At 39.1% G+C, this 13,619-nt stretch overlaps 1 protein-coding gene across 2 annotated transcripts in view; it reads right to left on the bottom strand.

Annotated features, from left to right (window-relative positions):
• CDH12 (cadherin 12) overlaps positions 1–13,619 on the bottom strand; it is a 591,317-nt gene that overhangs the window by 148,463 nt on the left and 429,235 nt on the right. The window lies entirely within an intron of this gene.

Here is a 13,619-nt window from a genome sequence, read left to right on the forward strand (position 1 = left end):
AACACAGTAATATTTTTTTGTCAGTGATCAGTTAAGTATTTTCATTATATTAGGAGTGAATAATCCATCTTTGGGTTTAGCAAGCAGTAGCGAGGTCATAATGGCATTAGTTCAACAATATCAATAATAACTCCAGCTTACATGTTCAGGGACTGACAATTAAAATAAATACAATGTACACAAGAAAATAATCTCTGTAATTAAATCTAGTTCTAGAAGACAGGAGTTTTTTTCCAAGCTCGGCTTTTTTCTCTACATACTTTTTTATATTGTAAATACAGGAACAACTACTGCACGCAGCTGTTTAGACAAAGCCCATTGTACTTCTGAAGCATTTTTTTACTATTAAACACTGCTATGGCTCAATTGTCCTGGTTTTTGGCTGGGATAGAGTTAATTTTCACAAGAAGCTTGGAGAGGACACAGCCAGGACAGCCGACCCAAACTAGCCAAAGGGATATTTGATAATATATGACCTCATGCTCAGTATATATGGGGAGGACCTGGCCAGGGAGGAGGGATTGCTGCTTGGGGACGGGCTGGGCATTAGTTTCCAGGTGGTGAGCAAATTGCATTGTGTATCACCCACTTTGTATATTCTTTTATTAGGATTGTTATTGTTATTTTTCCTCTTCCTTTGCTGTCCTATTAAACTGTCCTTATCCCAACCCATGAGTTTTATCTTTTTCTGCAGATTGTCCTCCCCATCCCACCAGGGTGTCGGGAGGAGTGAGCGAGTGGCCGTGCAGCACGTAGTTGCCAACTGGGGCTAAACCACAGCATCAATTCGTAATATTTTGGCTACCGTCACTGGAGCCAATAATTTCAGAGTACAGTACGTACAGGTATGTGAGCCTGGAGGAAGAAAAATGTCATTGTTTAATTAGCTGATGGAAAATGTTAGTGCAGCAAGAGAACAGCTTGCATACTGTGATGTCATGTACAAGGCGTCCTTTGCAATCCTGCTTTCCTGCTGTAGCGGCAGGAGTCCCACCAGCTCTAAAAGGGCCAGGATTTTGACTGCCTCCTTTACTGTCTATCTACACCTTTATTGCTACAATTTCTGAATTTGTATAAAACTGCTCTCTCTTTCCATCTTACTTCTTGAGTGTTTCTTTAAATCTTATTTCATCTGTTCTAGTTTAACCTTTTGATATTTTGTCATGTAGCAAGAATCAACAGGGTGGGTTTTTTTCTTACATGTATTATGAAACAAAACTTTCTTACGTGTGTTTCTGAAACATGACTTTCCCCAGAAGAAAATTAAATTTAAGCTAGCAACTAGTGACTAAAACTATATTAGGTTTACTTTCAGCCTGTGTCAATGCTGATGGATATTTTCTTCACTCATTATTCTGCCTTTCAGCTTTTCTCCTCCCTTTTTCACCTTTCATGAGATATCAGACCCTACGCTGGGTAGGGGAGGGAAATGCTATCCAGCAGTGTCAACTTCTGTTTGTGCCTTCCTTTCTTCTTAGTCATGCTCTCTTGCCTATATATCGCTGCAGTGGTTATAGTACACATGCTTCTGGTACCACATAGTGAATGATACCGAGGAATTTATCAGAGTTTTAAAATAATCCGGGAAAGAAAAGAGAAGGGCAATTTTCAACCAGATTGTTCTTATGCTTGAGTTCATCTTCTAACCTTAGAAACTGCATAATCTCTGGTTTGTAAAACACTCTACAACATTACTGGAGTATTTGGAATTTTATAATTTATATTTAGATTGAGTAAATGTTCAGGAACAAGTGGCAATAGAGACAGAACTATGTAAGAGTGTTCCTATACCAAAAAATATTTTCCACTTCTGGGACACCTGAATAATATGTTTATTTTAATGTAATATTCTTTCCTCAGTTTTGTCACATTCCACTTTTCTTCTTAGATAACACATTTTTTGACTTTGATTCGTGTTGGGTTTTTTGCAGCTTTTTTTCCAGGTGGAAAAAATGTGATCTAAACTCTTTTTACATGTGTGTGTGTGTATATATATATATTTAGCAAATACAAGGATCATTTACGAAAGCAGTTCCTTTCATCAGGCTTCCACCAACGTACATGGAAAATGTAAGCAAGCTTTTGGGTACACAAGGCATACTTCAAATCATAACAGAAGCTGCAGAGTTCAAACTTAACTATGTTAGGTTCCTTGCTCAGAATTTAATTGGATATGTAACAGACCCTCTGTAAGGAGTAAAGTGATTGTGGCTTTTGCAGCAGAGTGGATGTTAGGTACTGGAGACAGAAAGAAGAATTAGAGGATGGTTATCTCTAAAGGGAGAAGAACGACAGGTCATTTACAGTCTGTGGGACATGGAGGTGAATGAGAGCGAGCGAAACGGTACGTGCCATAAACCCAATACCTGCTCCAAGTCCATTGCTTTCCATATCAGATAGAGTTACAAATTGCAGTTTGATATACGTACTTCAGAAGCACAGAGGGTTTCGCACCTTAGAATTTATGCTGTAAAAAGAGTCTCAAGGCCCTGACTCACAAACCATGCTAGATGTAACTGCAGCACCTGACAAGACTGCTAGTCCCAATGATCTTCATTTCTGCTTGTAACTTACATAGAAGGATATTAAATGCAGTGGCTGAAGACGAGTAATCTAACTCTTTATCTTGTCCTATAGGTTGGTGCTGGGCACTTAATTGGAATTTTTTCTTTCTTTTTTTGAAAAGCATGCTTAATAAATAATTGATTTATTCTTGCTGGGAAAATGTTTCTGTTTCAGGAAATTTGGCATTTGATCTGAAAAAAAAAAGAATTTAACTTTTAATTTTGTTAGTGTATTTTATTTTAGACTCATACATTATTTTTGAATTTCAGTGGTGATTTTTCATGCTATTTTTTCATAAAATGTAAATAATTATGTGTATAAAACAGTGAATTTAAATGATGTAAATATTCACATTTTAACATCTATTTTTTTAAATTTTAAGTGGAATTATGAAGCAAAATTTATAAATTTAAATTTCTGAAGCTTGCTGTTCTAATTTTTTTTGCAAATAGTGTTTTTATACCAAGACAGCATCTCCTGAAATGAGCAAAAGAAAGAAAAAAGTCCACATTTTGAAAAAAACAGCCTCTCATAGATATGAAATCCTGAGCTTTAAACTAGTCTTGTATCATCTAGCATTTATTTCATTAACATTTCTATAATTTGAATTTTCCAATTCAGAATTTGTATTTTTGTAGTATATTTTGTATTATGCTATCCTCTTGTTTTTTAAAACTCACACATTGCAGCAATCATAAATTTTATTCCATTTCTGAACCTCCTTGTTACTTTGGTTTAAACATTATTATCCAGGTACAGGAATGTCCAGATACAGGAAAGTATTTAATACTTTTCCATATTTTGCTGTTTGGCTAATCCTATTTAATTTCTTGCTTGGCATTCTGATATTCTTCCAGAAAGGAGAACTCATGATCTCAACTAGTTTCTCCTTCACAGAATCATAAAAATGTTTGGCTTGGAAGGGACCTTAAAGCTCACCTAGTTCCAAGCCCACTGCTATGGGCAGGGACACCCTCCACTAGACTACATTGCCCAAAGCCCCATCCAACCTGGCCTTGAACACTTCCAGGGATGGGGCCTCCACAACCTCTCTGGGCATCCTGTTCCAGTGCCTCACCACCCTCACAGTAAAGAATTTCTTTCTAACATCTAATCTGAATTGACCCTCCTTCAGCTTAAACCCATTACCCCTTGTCCTGTCACTACAGGCCCTGATAAAGAATTCCTCTCCAGCTTTCCTGTAGGTTATAAGGTCTCCCCAGAGCCGCCTTTTCTCCAGGCTGAACAACCCCAACTCCCCCAGCCTGTCCTCATAGGACAGATGCTCCAGCCCTCTGATCATCTTTGTGGCCCTCCTCTGGACCTGCTCGAGCAGGTCCATGTCTTTCTTATGCTAGGTGTCCTAGAGCTGGATGCAGTGCTCCAGGTGGGGTCTCATGAGAGCAGAGTAGATGGACAGAATCACCTCCCTTGACCTGCTGGCCACGCTTCTTTTGATGCAGCCCAGGATAAGGTTGGCTTTCTGGGCTGCAAGAGCACGTTGCCAGCTCATGTTGAGCTTCTCATCAATCAATACCCCCAAGTTCTTCTCCTCAGGGCTGCTATCAATCCACTCATTGTCCAGCCTGTATTCATATTTGGGATGGCTCTGACCCAGGTACAGGACCTTGTACTTGGCCGTGTTGAACTTCAGTTCACTTGTAATTGATGATCTAATGTTTCACTAGTTCTAAATTCAGTTTTGAGTTGCTGACATATTTAATACATGCCTGTGTCTGATCTGAGTGTTGGAAACATTATGTTCACGGCTGCCGGGTCAGTCAGCAATTCTCAGCCAAATTACAGATTTATATTAAACAAATTTTAAATTTTCAATTTCACTTGGATTAAAAGAGAGACTATGCTTTGGTTTGTCCATCCCCCCAAACCCCCCAAAATATTTTGTAAATCTTTTTAAACTATCCTTTCACATATTTCCTGGTTCAAATGATATTCCTGTCCAGATGAAGCCGTTTATACAAAAAATATTTCAAATAAAAATACAATAGATAGATAGAAAGGATTTCCTTAGCAGTTTAATTTCTACAACATTATTTGTATTTCTCCATCTATGTTGACAACATAAACTTCAGGCACATGCTAGCACCATTAGTACCATCTGCTCAGCTGTGTTCAGAGGTCTTGTGAGAGCTGGTGACAGGACCATCTCCACAGGCTTTCAGTCTCCTAGACTGAACACTGAATTCTCAGCCAATGCAGCCTGCTGAGTTTCAGAGTTTTAACTGTTTCTATTTGTGACCTCCTTAGCAATCCAGAACAACGATCACAAGCTTTAACATCCCCTAAAATATGGCTTACAGCTCAAGAAGTTGATTCATCCTTTTTATTTTGGTCCTCTTAGTCCTGAACTGACTCTTTCTCCCCTCTCACGCAATTAATTAAAACACAGTTCTCATCTAGGAGCTAGCGAGTGCTGGGAGTTTTTCAAGAGTGCTTTCCTGGAAGCACAAAACCAGTTCATCCCCTTTAAAGGAAAGGGAAGCAGATGGAGCAAAAGACCTCCTTGGCTCAACTGCGAGCTTCTGAGTCTGCTCAAAACCAAAAGGGAAGCGTACCAGAGATGGAAAAGCAGACAAATACCCATTGACAACTATAAGGGCATTGCCAGGGCATGAAGAGATGCAATTAGAAAAGTAAAAGTTCAACTCGAATTGAAATTGGCCAGGGATGTCAAATCCTTTGTAGATTTGACATCCGTAAATCCCTAAAAAGGATTCTTCAGGTATGTAAACCACAAGCAGAAAGAAAAGGATAATATTGGCCCACTTCTAAACAGGAGAGGTGAATTATTCATCAACGATGCTGAAAAGGCAGATGTTCTCAACACTTTCTTCACTTCTGTGTTTACCAGCACTGTTGGGCCCCAGGCCTTGGGAACAAAAATCCAGGTTGATGCAAACACAGACCTGCCGTCAGCGAAGGAAGAGTTGGTATGCAAACTATCACAGTAGCTTGATCCCTACAAATCGATGGGCCCTGACAATATCCACCTGAGGATGTTAAGAGATCTGGCTGACGTCGTTGCGAGGACACTCTCCATAATCTTTGAGAAGTCATGGAGATCGGGGGATGTCCCAGAAGGCTGGAAGAAGGCTAATGTCACCCCCATCTACAAGAAGGGCTTAAAGGAGGATCCAGGAAATTATAGGCCTATCAGTCTTACTTCAGTCCCTGGAAAGTTATGGAAGGAATCCTCTTAGAGGCTATCACAAGTCAAATGAAGCGCGTGATTGGGAAAAGCCAGCACAGATTCACCAAGGGCAAATCGTACTTGACAAACCTGATCACCTTCTATGACAAAGTAACCTGCTTGGTTGATGTGGACATTGTCTGCCTGGATTTCTCCAACGCTTTTGATACTGTTCCCCACAGCCTCCTCCTAGAGAAACTGATGTGTTATGGTCTAGATAAGTGTCCATGTGGTGGGTGGGGAATTGGCTGGGAGGCCGCACCCAGAGGGTAGTGGTAAATAGCTCTTTTCTGAACTTGCAACATGTCACAGGCTGGTTCCCCAGGGATCAATACTTGGCCCAACATTGATTAATATCTTCATAAGTGATCTGGATGATAGGATCAAGCACACCCTGGTGAAGTTTGCAGATGATACCAAACTGAGAAAGGAAGTAGACACTTTGGAAGGGAGAGCCACCCTGCAGGAAGACCTGGATAGGCTGGAAGAGTGGGCTAACAAGAACCTTATGAAGTTCAACAAGGACAAGTGTAAGGTCTTGCACCTGGGAAAACATAATCCAGGGTGGGATCCACCTGGCTGGAGAGAACTCTGTGGAGAGGGACCTAGGGGTCCTGGTCGACAACAAGCTCAATATGAGTGAGCAGCATGCTCCCATGGCAAAGAAATCCAACAGGATGCTGAGTTGTATCAACAATGGCATCACCAGCAGAGATAAAGAAGTTATTATCCCACTCTACTCAGCACTTGTCAGGTCACACCTGGAATACTGTGTTCAGTTTTGGTCCCTACTATACAAAAGAGATGTGGACAGGCTGGAGAGGGTCCAGAAGAGGGGCACCAGGACCATCAAAGGACTGGGAAGGCTGCCAAGTGAGGAAAGGCTGAGAGAATTGGGTTTGTTGAGCCTTGAGAAAAGAAGGCTTCAGGGTGGCTACAAAGCAGATGGAGACTCCCTTTTTACAGGAAGTCACATGGAAAAGATGAGGAGTAACAGGTACAAGTTACTCCTGGAGAGATTCCAAATGGACACAAGAGGAAAATTTTTCACAATGAAAACAATCAGCCATTGGAATAATCTCCCCAAGGAAGCAGTGGATTCCCCAACATTGGACACTTCTAAGATTTGGCTGGATGGGGTGCTGGGCCATCTTGTCTAGACGGTGCTTTTGTCTAGATGGAGCTTTTGCCAAGAAAGGTTGGACCAGATGATCCTTGAGGCCCCTTCCAATTTGGTATTCTATGATTTCTATCATCTTTGTTTCATCTCCAAATACCTCATATAATTTTCATTAATGCAAGGACCACGGGCAAAAGTTGTTGCTACTATCAGGTCTTTGCTTCAAATTTTCCCACTCTGAGCTCCCTAAGTAAATCAATAAATAAGTGAAGCCACTAGATCAATGAGAAATGTTTTCAGTTGCTCATCTCTACTACACATGACAATAAAACTAGGTCTTTATACATCTTGTAAAAAGATAAGCTTGCAAAAGTAAACATTAAATGCAAGTCTGACTTGCTTATGGGAGTTTTGCATTTCCATGGTTCCACTTCCTTCTCACACTTTCACGTGCAGCTGTCAAAATTACTTTGTGTCTCACATACTTTATGCAATATACAGGATGCAAAGCTTTTAAAGTCATCACTTTTTTCACCAGCCAGACATAAGTGAGAGAGACAAAGGTCTCAGCTCAACACAGCAAGATAAGAAGGCTGGACTTCTGCCCTCATTCTGATTCTTCTTACACTTTTTTTACTGTTTCATTTCTCCTCATCAATTTTCTTATCTGTAATAAATTGTGACAATGCTTTCAGTTGAAAATCTGCATGGTATAAACTCAGTCAGTCAGTTTAGTAAGCCAGGCTAACATGATCATGCCTGATCATGCTTTAAATTATCATCTAAGGACCACTAAGGCCTAACAAGAATTTCACTGTGATGTCTGCAGACAGAGGTGTGTATGTGAATTCCTGCGGGTTAAAGATGTACTGAACAAGCTCATTCTTATAAATAGTATTTGGAAGATCTTTCATATTAAAATCATCCAGAAATGAGTAACTGTGATGTCCTGCATCATGGGAGTCAATTAACACATTACTAGCAGCAGTCGCTGAAACAACTCTCATCTCCTTGAAGATGGCACTGTGCAAATGTCTAATGGAAATGATCTACAGGTTTCTCTCTAGTATTGTCACTTCAGTTGTGGGCATAGAATCTGATAAGCTAGGAAAAAATGCTTACAACAGCTTTAAATAAATATTATTGTCACCCTCTTAGCAGAAATCTAGCAGAAATATATTTTTTTAAAAAAATCAGATTAATCAGGGTACAGTTATGAACAGAGATTTAATCTTCTTTTTCCCCTTCAAAGAGAAGTAGCTTTCAAATTCACTGAATGTATTTCTTTTCCTTTAATTTTATTTTTTCTTTCAAGTTAACTCAGTGCTTTTGAATCACAGAATCACAGAATCGTAGGGGTTGGAATAACACCAAACTGCTACCCACAGCACTGTAAATTTGTTTGTCTGAGAACAGGTTCTGCACAAGCAGTGCAAAATTTCCTTCACCGACTGACCTGTCATCCAGACACTCCCTCAAGAGGGAAAATAACTGTAAAATGTGAGTGTGCATTCAGAAAGAGGTGTTCATTTAAGACTGATGGAAGATGTCAACATTAATTTAATTATATTAAGAACTACCCACTATAAAATGCATAAATGAGTTCTATGCTCATATTTCAGATGCAGAGGATAAATTATTAGGTTTCAGAAAAGCACTCGTTCTGGTCACAGATACAGAGCTCTGCTTCCTCCAAATCAGCACTGTTTCTGTCTTGATACATGGGGAAACCCCTGAAGATGATGAGGCTTTCTCAAGACTGAGTCAGATGAAAAATACCATACTGTTACGTGCACCCTGTACTGCCATAGGGTAGTCGTGAGTATTATATTTTTCAGCTGGTGGGTATCATAACAAAAAATATCTGTAGTAGTTTGTATGTGAGCATGTATAATGTAACAGAGGTTTAAAGAACAAAATGTTGCAAAACATATAGGTTATTTATTTGTAAGATAATATCTGGCAAGCTGAGAATATTTAGTTTTTATACAGTGAAAAACAGAGGAAAAATGGCCGTTACCTCAAAGAGGACTTTGCAATCTTTTTCTATGCTATGTGCAGTACACATTGCCAAATGCCTGTCTCTGCAAGCTTGAGGACAGCCAGCAAGACAGCTCCTTGCTAACAGCAATGGCGCAGATGTACAACACAAGAAAGACATAATGCATTTACACACTAGGAACGCAAAGGCACACATACATAAATGGAAGTATGCTACATGTATAAAAAATAAAACTTTTATTAGTATTATCTTGATAATGAAGAACCTATACTGTTCTCGTCTATTTTGTTCTCTTGAACTTTCATTTTATTACGCTGCCTCCACATGACACTATTGAAACACAACAATAAAGAAAGGTTACAGCAAGATTTATAAGTTCTGATGGGGTTGCACACCCCTGAGCTACCCCTGCATAAGGGCAATTAAAACTGCTACCTTGTTAATGGTTCTAAACTGTGTTGGGACGTGGCCATGCTTGAAGATCTGATACTCCGATGGCTTCTGTCACCATTCAGTGAAGACTGAGCTTTGGCACAAAAAAAGAATCATGAACTTTTTTATCTTAATTCATACATATGCTGTTTTGCCCGGCCTTCTGGAGCTTCACAGGACCAGGAAAACACATAAAGCACAGCAAAGGAAGTATATAAGCAAGCCTTATTTTACAGCAAGCCTTCCAGCATCCTTTCAATTTTTGTGGGTCACATGGCAACACTATATATCAATTTTGCTTTTTAGCCTGGGTCTTCTTACATGGATGTCTACTAAAGGGGGCTATCTTTTGTTTGAAATCTGATGGATTTTTATGGATCTTCCATATTATACAAGCAGAGGATTTCCAAACTTTGATTTAATATTCAGGTTAAATGATTTAATAAGTCAACATGAAGCACTATTGCAAGATCTCTAACTGTGAATTAGACTAATCCCCATCAGTTTCTAAGCTATATTTTGATTTGCAACCTGACACTTCTTGAGATAGTCTTCTAAAAACAGACATAAAAGGAATTAAGTGCATTGGCCAATAAGAGCTGACATTATTGCTGTAAATCTGTGTTCTCTTACAGGTGGCTTCCAAAATTAACTACTCACCCATAACTGTTTAGTGAAATTGCCAGCTGATTTAATAGACACATTAAACTCCTATTTATAAATTACTGTGACATTATTAGTGTAGCAGTTATATAATAATATAAACACCAATGCACATGTCACTATATTTTGTCTGGCTATCATGACTGGAAGAAGAAGATAAAAACCCTGCGATTTCAGGTCATGTGAAATATCCTGCACTTTACCATATCTCCAGATACCCAGCCCCCTGAGCTGGAAGACAGGGATGGGGAGAAGGATGAAGGCCCCATAATCCAAGGGGAAATGGTTAGAGACCTCCTACACCACTTAGAAACACATGAGTACTCAGGGAGCTGGTGGAAGTGCTCACAAAGCCACTTTCCATCATTTATCAGCAATCCTGCCTAATCAGGGAGATCCCAGGGCTCAGTATTGAGGCCAGTTCTCTTTAATATCTTTATCAATGATCTGGACCCTCAGTAAGTTTGCAGATGACACCAAGCTGGGTGGGAGTGTTGATCTGCTGGAGGGATGAAAGACTCTACAGAGGGATCTGGACAGGTTGGATCAATGGGCCGAGGCCAACTGTATGAGGTTCAACAAGGCTCAGTGCTGGGTCCTGTGCTTGGGCCACAACAACCCCATGCAACGCTACAGGCTTGGGGAAGAGTGGCTGGAAAGCGGCCTAGAGGAAAAGGACCTGGGGGTGTTGGTTGACACCCAGCTGAATATGAGCCAGCAGTGTGCCCGAGTGGCCAAGAAGGCCAACAGCATCCTGGCTTGTATCAGGAATAGCACGGCCAGCAGGACCAGGGAAGCGATCGTCCCCCTGTACTCAGCACTGGTGAGGCTGCACCTCAAGTGCTGTGTTGAGTTTTGGGCCCCTCACTACAAGAAGGACATTGAGGTGCTGGAGTGTGTCCAAAGAAGGGCAACAAAGATGGTGAAGGGTCTAGAGAACAGGTCTTATAAGGAGTGGTTGAGGGAACTGGGGCTGTTTAGCCTGGAGAAGAGGAGGCTGAGGGGAGACCTTATTGCTCTCTACAACTACCTGAAAGGAGGTTGTAGCCAGCTGGGTGTTGGTCTCTTCTCCCAAGGAATAAGTGATAGGAGAAGAGGAAATGGCCTCAAGTTGCACCAGGGGAGGTTTAGACTGGATATTAGGGAAAAATTCTTCACTGAAAGGGTTATCAAGAACTGGAATGTGCTGCCCAGGGAAGTGGTAGAGTCACCATCCCTGGAGGTATTTAAAAGACGCGTAGATGTGGTGCTTAGGGACATGGTTTAGTGGTGGACTTGGCAGTGCTAGGTTAACGGTTGGACTTGATGATCTTAAAGGTCTTTTCCAACCAAAACAATTCTACTATTCCATGATTCTATGAAAATACAGCACAACAGTATTCTAAAGATAATTACTTTGACAAGATATTATTTTGGAATAAAGCTAAATTATGGTAAATATAAACCAAATTTATTTCTGCAATCAATCAAGAACTCAATTGTATTTTGTACCTTAAAAAATTTCTGTGATTTTTAAAGTTACATAAGATCTAAAGATCTTGATTTGCCACTGTTGAGTGCATTTCAGTATGTTAACAATAGTCTGAATATATATATTAAGCATGGCTTTCACTATCTGGATTTCAAAGCACAATTTCTCTAAAGAACTTCTCCCATTCAGTGCTCTACTTTCTTTGAGAGCTTTGTGGAAAATAAGGGGAAAACACTAACATTTACATCTTGGGGGTTTTTGTTTGTTTGTTTTAAGAGATCAGGCAAAGAAGACTTTTCTAAAAACTGGCAAGTTCTTTTTTCAGGTATATTGAAGCAAGTAGTTAAATATAGATAAAATATTGTAATAAACATCAAAAGGATGCTAACCAGGTAATAAATATTGTTAAAAAAAAATTATCATCTGGAATAAATTGCATTATTCTGGAAGCAGATTTTTTGACTTAATGTTACTGATGTACTAATTAATCATCCTAATTTATTTTGTGTTTCACCACCAAGATCCTTCCATACTTTATTTTATTTATTAGGTAACAGTGGTATATGATATCCTGTCATGAAACAGCACTATTGCATGTACTACACTGCAATTAGATCCTTCCTCATTTTTGAAAAGTGTCTTTTCCACAACTTGTAACAGTTCAAAAAAGTCCTAAGAGTTAAAAACATGCCAGGTAAACCTGTGATGTGATAAGTGTTACTCTTAATGAAAATATCCCATTAGTTCTGAAATTACGTATAAACTCATATTCAAATGAATCGATTAGAGTCAATTTTGTGCAAATTAATATTATTTTGGCAGCTTAGAACTGACCCTAAATTACCACCCAGAGTATCTTACATAAAGGAATAAAGACTAATGATTTACAGTGGTGCAGCAATAACATCTCTGTCTTCTGAGGCAAAAAGCACAGCAATCACGTTGCCTGCGCTACAGCATCGAATGTGATTAGAGTCCTCGTTTGCATCTTTAGTGAGTGGCCAGAACAAAGATATGTGTTAGAGAAAGTGTAATTTGCATGAAACGGGTGTCACAAAGATGCAACTTTTCATTATGTGATCCCCCTCTCTTCAGACTGTAAAGGAAACTCATTGCATCATCTTTATGATATAAACATACTGCTTTGTAAATTGTTTTGACTAATATGTTTTAGTACTTAACACTAACGTCTACATGTGTAATATCTGAGTACATTTTTGGCTGGTTTGTCAAATCAACTAGTGAACCACATGTAGTCTTTGGCTGTTTTATTTATACATTCTCTACTTAGAATAGTCTCCTGGAAGGGTAGGAGGGAAAATTAATTTTCTGTGAATTTTATTCATATTTAGAAAAAAAACCCACATTCCCAGTTTTTACATTAAAAAAAGTTAAAACATGGTATTGAAGTAGAAACTGAAGCATGATGCCTCATATTTATGGTAGGCAAATTTGAACCTCACTGTCTAGGGAACTGGCATTTGGGGACCCAGGAAATTAATCTCTGACCTCTTATTTTCATTGAATAAGGACCTTTCCTTCAACTGAAAATTATACATAGCATCCAATTATATACTGTGCTAACTATTTTTTTTTAGGTCTCACTTTCACCTTTCCTTTCTGAAAACTCTGTTATCCAAATTCACCCCCCACATCCCTTAGAACAGCTGGCTATCAAATTACTCATGCCCTATTATAGAAATAGTGGTCATATAATGAGAGAGAGAATTGCATAAATTCTCTGCATGTGTGAGTGTGCATGTCTGCACATAGAGTATAAAAGCTATAATGCAAGAGTTTGAATTATGAAGCAATAAAACATATTCGAAATACTTGAAAACAATCTGAACCATCAGAAATAAAAACAAATTATACTGAGGCATAAGATAACAGAGGAAAAAGCAGGTATCTTCATTAGCTGAAAACTGACTTGGAGTAACCATACCAATCACAGAAATGACTCTGCATTCTGGGCTAGAGATTTCTGGCTTAACTCTTATCTCTAATATCAGTCTGACATATTCATTGCTAAAAATCAAGTATGCTATTACAGTAGACTCGATTAAAGTTAGTTGTGCACCACAAACTTATCTCAGAACTCCTTTTTTTTTTTTTTTTTTTTTTTTTGTTTTATTCCAAAACCAAGTATAAGGAA

Source organism: Balearica regulorum, chromosome 2 (genome assembly GCF_011004875.1).
Source record: "Balearica regulorum gibbericeps isolate bBalReg1 chromosome 2, bBalReg1.pri, whole genome shotgun sequence".
Classification (NCBI taxonomy): Eukaryota; Metazoa; Chordata; class Aves; order Gruiformes; family Gruidae; genus Balearica; species Balearica regulorum.